The following is an 11,998-nucleotide window of genomic DNA, read 5'->3' as shown; positions in this document are numbered from 1 at the left end:
GTCAAGAGAAGGCTAGATTGGCAGAGGTATCTGAGAAAGCAGGCACTCATGTACCAGAACTGTGAGCGGCTGTAGTTAATGTTTTTTTGAAAAATAAAACAGAACACAATCCACATAATAGATTCTAACAGGACACATAACATTGAGCAAGCTTTTGAGTTCATAAAAAACTTTTCATCCAGTTGTTTTACAAAAATTATTTAAATGGAAAAGGAAAATTCCTTAGGATGAAACTGGTCAAGCTGCTTCAAATGTTTTTGGTACAAATGTTTTGGTACAAGAAGTAATAAATCAAACTCTATAGCAGCCTTTCTCAACTGTTTTACCATTGAGAACCCCCTGAAACATTCTTCAGGCTTTGAGCCCCCCCAGAAGTGGTTCAGTTGTGCAGAATATGGTTGGGAAGCATAGCTGTGCACCCACCCACCCGGGGCTCCTCCTCTTCCCACCTACTCTAGGTCCATCACTGGCCATTTTGGGAATGGGGTCAGATCGACTTGTATGGTCCTATCACCCAATAAATATTCAGTGAATTTAGGAAACCCAGGGCCATCAAGAAACCCCAGGGTTTCCTGAATCACTGACTGAGAAATCCTGCTCTATTGGCGTTAATAACTTCTGTTGTCTCTAATTACTTTCTAACAAGACTTAAAATCCATTTTCACAAGAGAGCACAGAAAACATTTGACAGTATTTGTGTTAATTTAGAAGATAAATCTGAAGTACTGTATGAAGTCTAAAGTCAATCAGGCCAAATGTTACTTATCTCATGTTGCATTCTCAGACAGTCTTCTGCTAGTCAGCTTATTCTCCAGATGTCATTTTCTTCTCTTTGTCCGTGGAATTTAGATATCATAACTGTAGAAAGAAATTAGCAATCTGTGGGTCCCAAAGTTTAACAAAAAGAACTTAGTCCACATTATATTACATCTGTAGCTGGCAAAATTTTGGAACAAATAATTAAATACTCTGTCCTTGAGCAGCTGGAACTGAGAGCTGTGTTTTCTAAGACTCACCATGGGTTTCGCAAGAACAAGTCATGTCAGACCAACCTTACCTTTTTTTTCAAGAAAGTGATTACCTTGCTGGATCAGGGGGATGCTGTGGACATAGTTTATCTGGATTTCAGTAAAGCTTTTGATAAGGTTCCACATGATATTCTTATAGTCAAGTTGGTAAAATGCGGTATGGATCCTAATTCTGTCAGGTGGATCAATAACTGGTTGACAAATCATACCCAGAGGGTACTTTTTAATGGTTCAGCATCTTCTTGGAAAAGAGTGACAAGCGGGGTACCCCAAGGATCTGTCCTGGGGCCTGTGTTGTTCAACATATTTATAAATGATTTGGATGAGGGATTAGAGGGGATACTTATTAAATTTGCAGATGATACTAAACTGGGAAGGGTAGCAAACACAACAGAACACAGCAACAGAACACAGGATGATCTTGATAGGTTCGAGAAGTGGGCTAAACTGAATAACATGAAGTTCAATAGGGACAAATGTAAAGTTTGGCATTTAGGTAGGAAAAAACAAATACACCAATATAAGATGGGGGAGACTTGTCTTGGCAGTAGCATGTGCGAAAAGGATCTAGGAGTCTTAGTAGACCATACATTGAATATGAGTCAGCAGTGTGACTCAGTGGCTAAAAAGGCAAATGGGATTTTGGGCTGTATCAAACAGAGTATCATGTCCAGATCACGGGAGGTGATTGTACCGGTTTACTCTGCTCTGGTTCGCCCTCACTTGGAGTATTGTGTTCGGTTTTGGGCACCCCAATTGAAGAGGGATGTTGACAAATTAGAACGTGTCTAGAGGAGGGCAATAAAGATGGTGAAGGGTTTGGAGACCAACACATATGAAGAATGGTTGGGGGAGCTTGGTCTGTTTAGCCTAGAGAGGAGACGACTGAGAGGGGATCATCTTCAAGTATTTAAAAGGGTGCCATGTAGAGGATGGAACAGAATTGTTCTCTCTTGCCCCGGAGGGACAGACCCGAACGAATGGGATGAAATTAATTCAAAAGAAATTCCATCTAAACATCTGGAAGAAGTTCCTGACAGTTAGAGCGGTTTCTCAGTGTAACAGGCTTCCTCAGGAGGTGGTGGGTTCTCAATCTTTGGAAATTTTTAAACAGAGGCTAGATAGCCATCTGACTGAGAGGCTGATTCTGTGAAGGCAAAGGGTGGCAGGTTACAGTAGATGAGCGATTGGGATGTGCGTGTCCTGCATAGTGCAGGGGGTTGGACTAGATGACCCATGAGGTACCTTCCAACTCTATTATTCTATGATTCTATATCATTGATAAGGAACAATCAGATTATACATAAAAGTGTCAAGCATTCAAGTTCATCAGAACTCTTCATCAGGCTGGATATTACAAATAAAGTATTTAAAGAAAAAGGAAAATCCCTCAAAATGTGAAGGTGTCTTGGTCATATTGAATATCTCCATCCCTTTATTTAAGCATTGATGAGATATTCTTACACAGGTCCTCTTAAATCCACATTATATAGCATTTTGAATATGGCTGTTTTTTCTCTGATATTCTATACCACGGTGGCCAAACTATGGCTCTCCAGATGTCCATGGGCTATAATTACCATGAACCTCTTCCTGAAATAAAAGGTCCCAGTTGTCAACACAGGCAATATTTCCATATACTTTATGGGTTCAACAGGCAAATGCCCTCATTTTTCCTCATGTCTCTGATTCATCAACCTTGTTTTGCCAACACCACCATTTTGTTCTAGATATTAGCCTGTCTTTAGAAGAAAAGAGCAAGAGTTCAGTAGTCCCTTAAAGACTAACAACATTTGTAGCAGGTTTATTATGCCATTTATCCCTCCATTATCAGCTTATTACTGAGTGGTTTTATTTTACTTTTTTTCTTGTATCCAGACTGTTACTAACTTGCTAATAAAAACTGAAAAAATAAAACCTTGAAAATACAAATAGGGAACTAACTTGATGCTTAGTGACTTTCTTCTATTTCAGTGCTTGGTGCACATTGTATTTGGATGAACATTAATGGGAATTAGAAATAGGAATTAAAAAATGGGATTAGTCATTATTTCAGTTATATTGACCAGAATTGTTTGTGCTTGGTGAATAACACCCAAAAGTGAATGCCTGGAAACCTTGTTCACAAGAATCTTTTATGCTGAGAAAATTCAGAGAATATGGAGATAATTACGATGTATGATTATGACCTGGCTGATCTCAGATCCAAGTTTACAAATTTCATACACATCTCTGGACCAAGTTCATCCCAGTTAGTGCTTCATGGAAATTTAAAGGATTGGAATCTTATTTTTGGTTGTCAACTTCCTGACAGTACAACATTCATATCTGAGAATGAATTAAACTTTAAATGTCATGTGTGTCTGCTGAGCTTACACAGATGTCATATGTGTACTTTCAGTTCACACAGCCATAAATAGGAACCTACTTTAAGTTAGTTAGCATCTTTAATGAGATTCGTATTACTCTAGCACTGCCTTGTAGAAGCCAAACTGAGCAGAGAGTTCCTGCAGGGCATTGAATGAATGAAGGAGCCCTCTAGTATCACACAAGTAACAATCAATAGATGTCAAGTTCTAGGCAGCAGGATTCAAATTAGAAAAGAGAGATTTTTCTTCAGGACCTAGGAGAGCTCCCAGCGTCTCTCCAGAGGCATGATACACTACTTCTGATTACTGCTATTGTGAATTATCATTCCTCATCTTGAATAGATTTAGCTTTGTATGAAAATGTCAGTTTTACAGGTCTTTTGCATTTCATGGCTTTTTAGTTCTCAGACATCAAATCTTCCTCTTGGAGGTCCACAGTGTTCTCTCATGACTCAGCAATATGAATGGGTGGCCAAACACTAGCTCTCCAGATGTCCATGGACTACAGTTACCATGAGGATACTTGCAGAGGTTTGTGGTAATTGTAGTCCATGGGCAACTGGAGAGCTAGCGTTTGGCCACCCTTGGTCTATGTGCTTTGTGGGGGGGGGGGGACTTCATTTGTAGAAAATCTCTGTCTCAGAATCAATGTAGAAATTTCATCATTCCAAAGAGTTCTGGATTTTAAAATTCATTAATCCAGTAAAGAACCATGTAAAGTTAAACTTTAGTTAATGAACTTGTTAATTGTGCTCACTAGTTGAACTTTAGGTTTAATGAAAACAATACTTTTACCACTGTATTGCACTGTTTTGTATCACTCAGTAATCCTCAAGCAACTGAAGTGATTAACATAATCAATAAAATACTAGATAAGGGTGCTTTAGAATTGCTGCTTAAGTGCAAGGGCTGTTTTTCCCAACTTAAATCACTACATAAGTGTCATTTACTGCTGTTGGAAAATAAGCCTCGGAGGAATTCAGTATAGACAGCTCTATCTCTCACACACAACCTTATCCATCTGCTTCCAGTTTCTGAACCTAGAAGATAAAGGCCCTATCTGCATATTACTATTAGTGTACCTGCCACCACACAGCAAACAATAAATATAGAACTGCCTTTTAAAATGGTACATACATTTCAGCTGTTCCAGCCAGGCTTATTGTTAGAAGTGATCTTCAACGATTGTATCCCCTCTGTGCTGAAAGATCTGGCCTGAATGCCCATCTGTTTCTGGGAAAAATCCAAATTAAGGCTCTACATGGTTTGGGGCCTAGGCTCGGGAGGCTGTCTTAGAATCTGACAGAGATTCTATCATAGAGTTGGAAGTGACCTTCTGGGTCATCTAGTCCAACCCCCTGCACTATGCAAGACACTCACAACCCTATTGCTCATCCATGGTATCCTGCCACCCCCTTGAACCTTCACAGAATCAGCCTCTCTGTTAGATGGAAAACCCACCACCTCCCTAGGAAGCCTCTTCCACTGAGAAACCACTCTAAGAGTCAGGAACAGATATTTAGATGGATTTTTTTTGTATTAATTTCATCCCATTGGTTCTGGTTCGTCCCTCTGGGGCAAGAGAGAACAACTCTGCTCCATCCTCTATATGGCAGCCTTTTAAATACTTGAAGGTTCTCTCCCTTCCTTCTCTCCCTCCCTCCACAAATTCTTTGTATATCCCCAACATGTACCTTATTTTGAGACTGAATTAATTAGCATTTTAATACAGTATCTTTGTTAATTATGCACCATTCTTTTTAAACAAACCAATCTTCTCCAGTACTTTCCAGACTACCAGCTGAGATCCTCCTCCTGCTGTCTGTTCCTTCACCTGCAGAGGTGGGGTAGGTATAAGGTGACCAGATTGTCCCATTTTCCGAGGGACATCTGGGGGTACCTGGCAAATTGTACTTATGTTGAAATTTAAAATATATATATTACAATACTATTTTTGCGTTCTATGTATTCTATGAAACTTTGTGTTGCTCCATATAGACCAAATTTTTAATCAAGAACCCCCCTCCGGTCAATGGTGTCCCGTTTTACCAATGTTAAAATCTGGTCACCTTAGTAGCAACCAGAGATTTTCAGTAGTGGTGCCTTGTCTATGTACTGCCTTCCCCCTTGAGTTTCACCTGCTGCCTATGATACAGTTTTTAGGTGCCAGTCTAAAACATTCCTGTTTAATCATTTTGCAATCTGAGGTTTATTTAGAAGATCATTTAGGCTGTCAGATGTTTTACATTCTGGGTTCTTGTATGGTTTTATGTGTCTGAGTTTATTTAGCTGATATTTTTTTATTTTATATTTTATGATTTTAACTTGTTTCATTTTGTGAACTACCTGAAGCAGGTTTCTGAAGTTATGGCATTAAAATATTTTAGATAATAAATTAATAAATAAACCAAGAAATCAGATGGGACTGTAACTGTATTTACTGCATTTTTTCTAATCTTGTAATTGCCTTGGGTCTCTTCTTCTTCTTCTTCTTCTTCTTCTTCTTCGTCTTCTTCTTCTTCTTGCTACACTTACCCTTGAGCTCAAGGCAAATCCCTCTGAGAGCCCTGAAACTATAAGTGAGGGAGAAGAAGCCCAGTATTCTGATTTTATCTCAGATTCATAGCAAGGATCACACAAGGGTCTTTCTAGTGCTGCATCTAAGGATCCTCTGGATTTGGCACAATCACCCCCAGGATCCCATTTCCTAGTAGTTTCCATAGAACCTCATGGTGAAGTAATCTATGGGACTAGCAGCGTCGAAAAAGCCCTCCTGTTTCATTATGGGCTTTCCTCAGGGGCCTTTTGACTGCTAGATGAAGAACTGCAGAGGGGAGGAGGAAAAAAAACTTCTCTCCCTCCCTCCACAAATTCTTTGTACGTGTAGCATATTTTGAGACTGAATTAATTAGCATTTTGATACAGTATCTTTGTTAATTATGCACCGTTTTTTTAACAAATCAATCTTTTGGTTAAACATTGTAATCCTATTTCTTCACAGATAAACTTGTGTAACAGGGCTTATGATTTTCATTGTACCAAGAAGATAGTTTCCGCAGGATGGTTACTCGGTTAACTCTAATTAATTGTAAATTGAATCCAACTCTGTATCCTGAATGTAAGGACAATGCTATAGCTGTTTCAGTGGGAAAGCCTGTGCCAACAACCTGCATCAAATGAATCAGCTGTTAGCAGTTACAGTAGAACTTGATTTTTCAAAACACTCTTAAAGCACTCTGAAAATTCACCAAGGAGTATATAATGGAACAAGAACATTTTGTAAGTTAGTAATTTTTCTAACTGTGAAATAACTGGTATTTGAGAGCTTGCCCTTTTTAAAAGGTTGTTAAAAATTATTCCACCTGCATTTTTGTTACTTTTACAGCTGTATATGTTGCCAGGAAACAGCTCTCTTTATTTTAACCTTGCCTCTTGTTTTCTTTTATTTGCAAAACAAGGCAGCATTGTTATGGGTTGAATTAGCAGATGAATTACAAATGGATTTTGATTATTTTCTAACTCTTTTGGGAATGCTCTTTTTCCTGTTCTTAAAAATCTGTCAGAGGTCATTTTGCATTCACCAGGAACAAAATATAATTTTTACAACTGTGGGAGAAAAAAAGTCAAAACATGACTGAAACAGCAACTCAGTTACCAACCCTTTCTAGCTACGCTTGATATAAAGTTGTCCTGTACATTTTACACAGAGCAGTTCTTACAGTTATAGTTAGGAGTGCAGAAGTGTGGGCAGAAGGATATTATAGATGCTCAATAGGGGAGTGATTCTGTCACTTCTAAGTAGAGACTTCCCATTGGGCCCTATTTCCACTCCATTTCAAACCTTTATTTAGTTCTGGAAAGGAAAAATCTGAAAAATTCAAATGGAGTGATATTGTGGGTGAATTTCCCACAGAGCATCTATCCAAGTAAGAGAAACTTAGAATGTTTTCTAGAAGTATTTTTCTGTTCACAAAGGCACACAAAAATGTTTTTTGTCACAAATGGCAGTGGCCAAAATAGCACTCAACTAATTATACCTGCAAAAGCTCTGGTAAAGAATTCCTAAAGCTGCACAAGTTGCCAGGAAACAGCTCTCTTCATTTTTGCTCTATTGCCTCTTTGTTAATCTGTTTAATGTTAAATAAGGGGGGGAAATAAAAATAACACTCTTGTAATATCTTTTAGGACTCCCAGTGCCATCGTTTATTACTCCAGTCTGAACCCATTGCTTTAAATGTGTTCACACTGGAGTAACTCTCAGTAGGGTTGCTCTGTAACACATTTATTATTAACCATGTTTTTGAGGGTTTGAGGCCACTTCATTATTTACATGAACTTCAGCAGATGAAGTGAGTTTTAAAATGTGAAATCTTATGCTGCAACAAATGTGTTAGTCTTTAACAGCACTATCCTGACAGCACTTTCATAGAAAAAACCCACACAGAACATACTTGAGTAAGACCATGAGATGCCCTTAGGTGTGTTTCCTAAGGCAGTGGTTCACAATGTTTTCAGAAAGGTGACCAACCAGTTCAAATTTACTTGGTATGGTAACCCATCCAAGGTTAGTCCAAGATTTTTTGGAGCCTTTGATGAACTTGGAGCTCATGTAGTCCAGCATTCCATCTTCTAGAGTGGCCAGACAGATGTTTTTGAGAAACCAACAAGCATCACAGAAAGGGTGTGATGAAATCCATCAAGTGCCATTCTGACCAATACAGCCTTGGCATATGGAGATAGATTCAAGTGGGTAGCCATATTGGTCTGAAGCAGCAGAACAAATTTAGAGTCCAGTGGTACCTTTAAGACCAACTAAGTTTTATTCAAGGTATCCGCTTTCATGTGCATGCACACTTCCTCAGATACATATGAAGATTGACATTTCAAGCTTTGACCACCCTCTCATTATTCATTCTTCCTCTAATCCTTCATAGAAGTCTGAGAAACTCACTCTAGTAACCACCAGGACATGTTTCACTTAATCAAGATATATATGCAATGAAGGGGAAAAATGCAAACTAATACATAACATGGAAGATACCATTTCCAATCCTGCTTTTGATCTGGCAATGGGGTACAGCCAACTCTGGTCCCCCTCATGGATGATCTCCAGAGATCACTAGATCTAGGAGGGCTGGTGCTGTTTTTGTTAGATCTGACTGTAGTGTTTGACACAGTCAAAAATGGGTTGTTAGCCCAATGCCTAGGCAACTTGGGGATTCAAGACACAGCCCTAAAATGGTTGCAGTATTTCTTCAAAGGTTGAGGACAGAGGATGGCACCGGAGGAGAAAAACTGCCAGTTGCAGACACTATGCAGGGAACTATTCTCTGCCTAATGTTATCTAACATCTACATGCACCCCCTCACCCAGATGGTACAGAGTTTCAGGCTGGGTTGCCATCAGTATGCTATTGACACTCAGCTATTTCTGTTTATTAGAAGCCATACATCAATACCCCTACATTCTCTGGTCAAGTATCTGGATTAATTCAAATGGAGGTGGCTGAAGTTAAATCCTGCTAAAATGGAGGTCCTCTGGCTGGATCAGCATGCCAAGGATTGTGTGGTGCAAGCTCTTCACAGGGTACATTTAACACCTTTGACTATTATAAGGAGCTAAGTGTGATCCTGAATGCCTCTCTGTCTAGGGAGGCCCATGTCCCAAACATCACTTAACAAGCGTTCCACCATCTTCACCAGGCACAATAACTTGCATCTTACCTATCACCACCAGACTTTGCCATTGTGATCCATGTAAAGTCACCTACAGACTAGACTTCTGTTACTCTCTCTATGCAGGGTTGCCCTTGAAGCTGTTCTCAAAACTGGTCCAGCCTGGAGACTGAATAAGGTTCAAGATCTTCACTCTCACTTTTAAATCACTAAGTGGTCTGGCAACCTTGTATCTACAGGACTGCCTCTTCCCCTATAACCCTCTCCCCCAAGAGTGTTAAGATCAAACAATAAAAATCTGCTCAAAAACCTGCATAGAGCAAGTTACAGAAATCTAACCCATGTTCTACTCCCGTGACTTGGACATCCATAGAAAGGGAGAGCTCCATAGACAAGATGCTGCACAAGGCAATGCTGGCACAAGCCATAACATCAGATAATTGGAGGCAGGCAAATGTTGCCCCCATCTTCAAGAAAGAGAAAAAGGTGGATCTGGGTAACTACTGATCCATTAGCTTGACATCTGTAGCTGGCAAAATTTTGGAGCAAATCATCAAACAGTCAGTCCTTGAGTAGCTGGAACAGAAAGCTGTGATTTCTGACTCATCACAGGTTTTGCAAGGATAAATCACATCAGGCTAACCCTATCTCTTTTTCATGTGAAACATCTTACGTGGGACATGGACAGTTGAGCTGAAAGTGGATATGTAGACAGAAGGGGCAAGGCCCTTGCACGCTCTGTCTCTCCTAAGTGGGGGTGGGGACTTGCATGGGCTCTGGGTGTCCTTTGTGGGAGGACTTACCAAGGGAAACGAGTCTTGCCTTGCTCATTCCCTCCTGCTGCAGTCTCGCAAGCTGCTGCCTGCCAAAAACCTCACTGCCTCAGAGTTGACGGGCAGCAGTGGCTTACGGGGTGCAGGAGGAGGGGGTGAGTGAAGCAACACCTCTTTCCATCAGCAGGATGAGGCACAGTAGAGCTGCCATTGGAGCGGGCAGTCAGTGGTGTTGGAGGCATTGGTGGACAATTTGAAATGCGCGGGCTGGCCTCTTTCCCTCACCTGGGCGGATGAGGACAAAACAGAGCTGCTGTTAAAGCAGATAGCCGTTGGCAGAGGAGGCATCAGCAGCTAGCCTTTGGGCCTGACCATGCCAGCGAGGAAAGCCAGAGCATGGCTGCTTGTGTATGTTCCCCTCCCACCCTTCTGCCTAGGCAGCATGCCAGAGGGAGGTGAGTCTGCCTTGGCAAACAAAAGGGGGAAGGGAAAGTGTTGCACTGGAGCAAGAAGACATTGTCAGCCTTCATCCCCATCAGCCTTATCCATGAGCTAGCCAGGAGACAAGTAGCGCCAGGCCACATACGCAGCAATTCTGATGGACAAGGGGCCACACTTGGTCCTCAACCCAGCCTCCAAGCACTGAAGCCCTTGTTTGTTCTGGTCTGCCGCTGTTTTGGCACAGCTGGGGTTCCAACACACAGGTCAGATCCCCAGTATTCAGACAAGCCATGGCTCTCAGCCAGAGGGCTGACACCCCCCTCTCATTTTCACTCTTTGACACACACAGAGTGACACATTCCCCCAACTTCCCCCTCTCTCCCTATCTCTTCTTCTTCTTCTTCTTCTTCTTCTTCTTCTTCTTCTTCTTCTTCTTCTTCTTCTTCTTCTTCTTCTTCTTCTTCTTCTTCTTCTAGGTGCGGTGCTACAAAGACCCCCCCCCCTCCAATCCATTTTCTTTAGGGGAACTAGATCTCAGTTGTCTGGAGAGAAGCTATAATTCCAGGAGATCCCCAGCTCCCAACTAGACGCTGGCAACTCTAGCCACAGAGTCCTCCCTCCCCCAGCAACTGGGGAACTGAAGAGAAGCTGTAATTCTAAGGAATCCCCAATTCCCACCTGGAAGCAGGCAGCCCAAGGTACGTGCCACAGACCTCCCTCCCCCTCCCTCCCCCCAAGGTCCATTTTCTCCCAGGGTTTTTCAGCCTGTTTTTGGCAATCCCACCCATCCCCTGCTGATGGAATATCAACTCCTGTCCAAACTATGGTTCCCTTGGAGAAAATAGATACTTTGGAGCAGTGGTCCCCAACCTTTATTAGGCTGGGGACCGGCAGGGCATCGGGCCGCGCCCGCGGGGACCGCGCCCGCGCCCGCGGGGACCGCGCCCGCGCATCGAGCCGCGCCCGTCCGCGGGTTTTTCAGCCTGTTTTTGGCAATCCCACCCATCCCCTGCTGATGGAATATCAACTCCTGTCCAAACTATGGTTCCCTTGGAGAAAATAGATACTTTGGAGCAGTGGTCCCCAACCTTTATTAGGCTGGGGACCGGCAGGGCATCGAGCCGCGCCCCGCGGATCGGGCCGCACCCGCGGGCCGCGCCTGCCGCAGCCCGGGCGCAGCCCGGCCCTGATTCCCTCTCCCCGCCCTCCCGCAGTAAGAAGCTTCCCGGGCCGCAAGCTTGCGGCCTGGGAAGTTTTTTACTGCGGGGGGGGCAGGGAGAGGGAGCCGCGGCCCGGCGCCATGGCCTTTGCGGCCCGGCGGCGGGCCGCGGCCCGCAGGTTGGGGACCACTGCTTTGGAGGGTGGACTCTATGGTATTGTACTCTGCTGAGCTTCCTGTCCTCCTAAGGCTCAATCCCCAAATCTCCAGGAGTTTCCCAACCTGGATCTTGCAATCCAACCCCCTCCCACCACTGCTGATGGCCAGGCAGGATCTGTGCACCAGATACGAATGGACAGAAGCAGGGTGCAGCCACAGACATTTCTGTCATATCCTGATTGTTATGCATCTTTTTCTCTACTGGATGTTTTTGCCATCTTGAATATTATTTTCCTTGCGCACGCGCGCACACACACACACACACACAACTTGTGTTGGGCAAGGGGTGCAAGGAGCCCAGAGGTGCATGACAGAGCAAGGTCCTTGGCTGGCC

At 42.7% G+C, this 11,998-nt stretch overlaps 1 long non-coding RNA gene across 1 annotated transcript in view; it reads right to left on the bottom strand.

Annotated features, from left to right (window-relative positions):
• LOC143837865 (uncharacterized) overlaps positions 1-11,998 on the bottom strand; it is a 57,078-nt gene continuing 45,080 nt past the window's right edge. Inside the window, exon 4 of the long non-coding RNA XR_013231126.1 lies at positions 1-858. This is a non-coding gene — a long non-coding RNA (uncharacterized LOC143837865). The remainder of the gene's footprint in view (positions 859-11,998) is intronic.

This window comes from Paroedura picta, chromosome 1, assembly GCF_049243985.1.
Source record: "Paroedura picta isolate Pp20150507F chromosome 1, Ppicta_v3.0, whole genome shotgun sequence".
NCBI lineage: Eukaryota > Metazoa > Chordata > Lepidosauria > Squamata > Gekkonidae > Paroedura > Paroedura picta.
The sequence above is the reverse complement of the archived record's forward strand: the minus strand, read 5'-3'. Positions and strand labels throughout refer to the sequence as shown.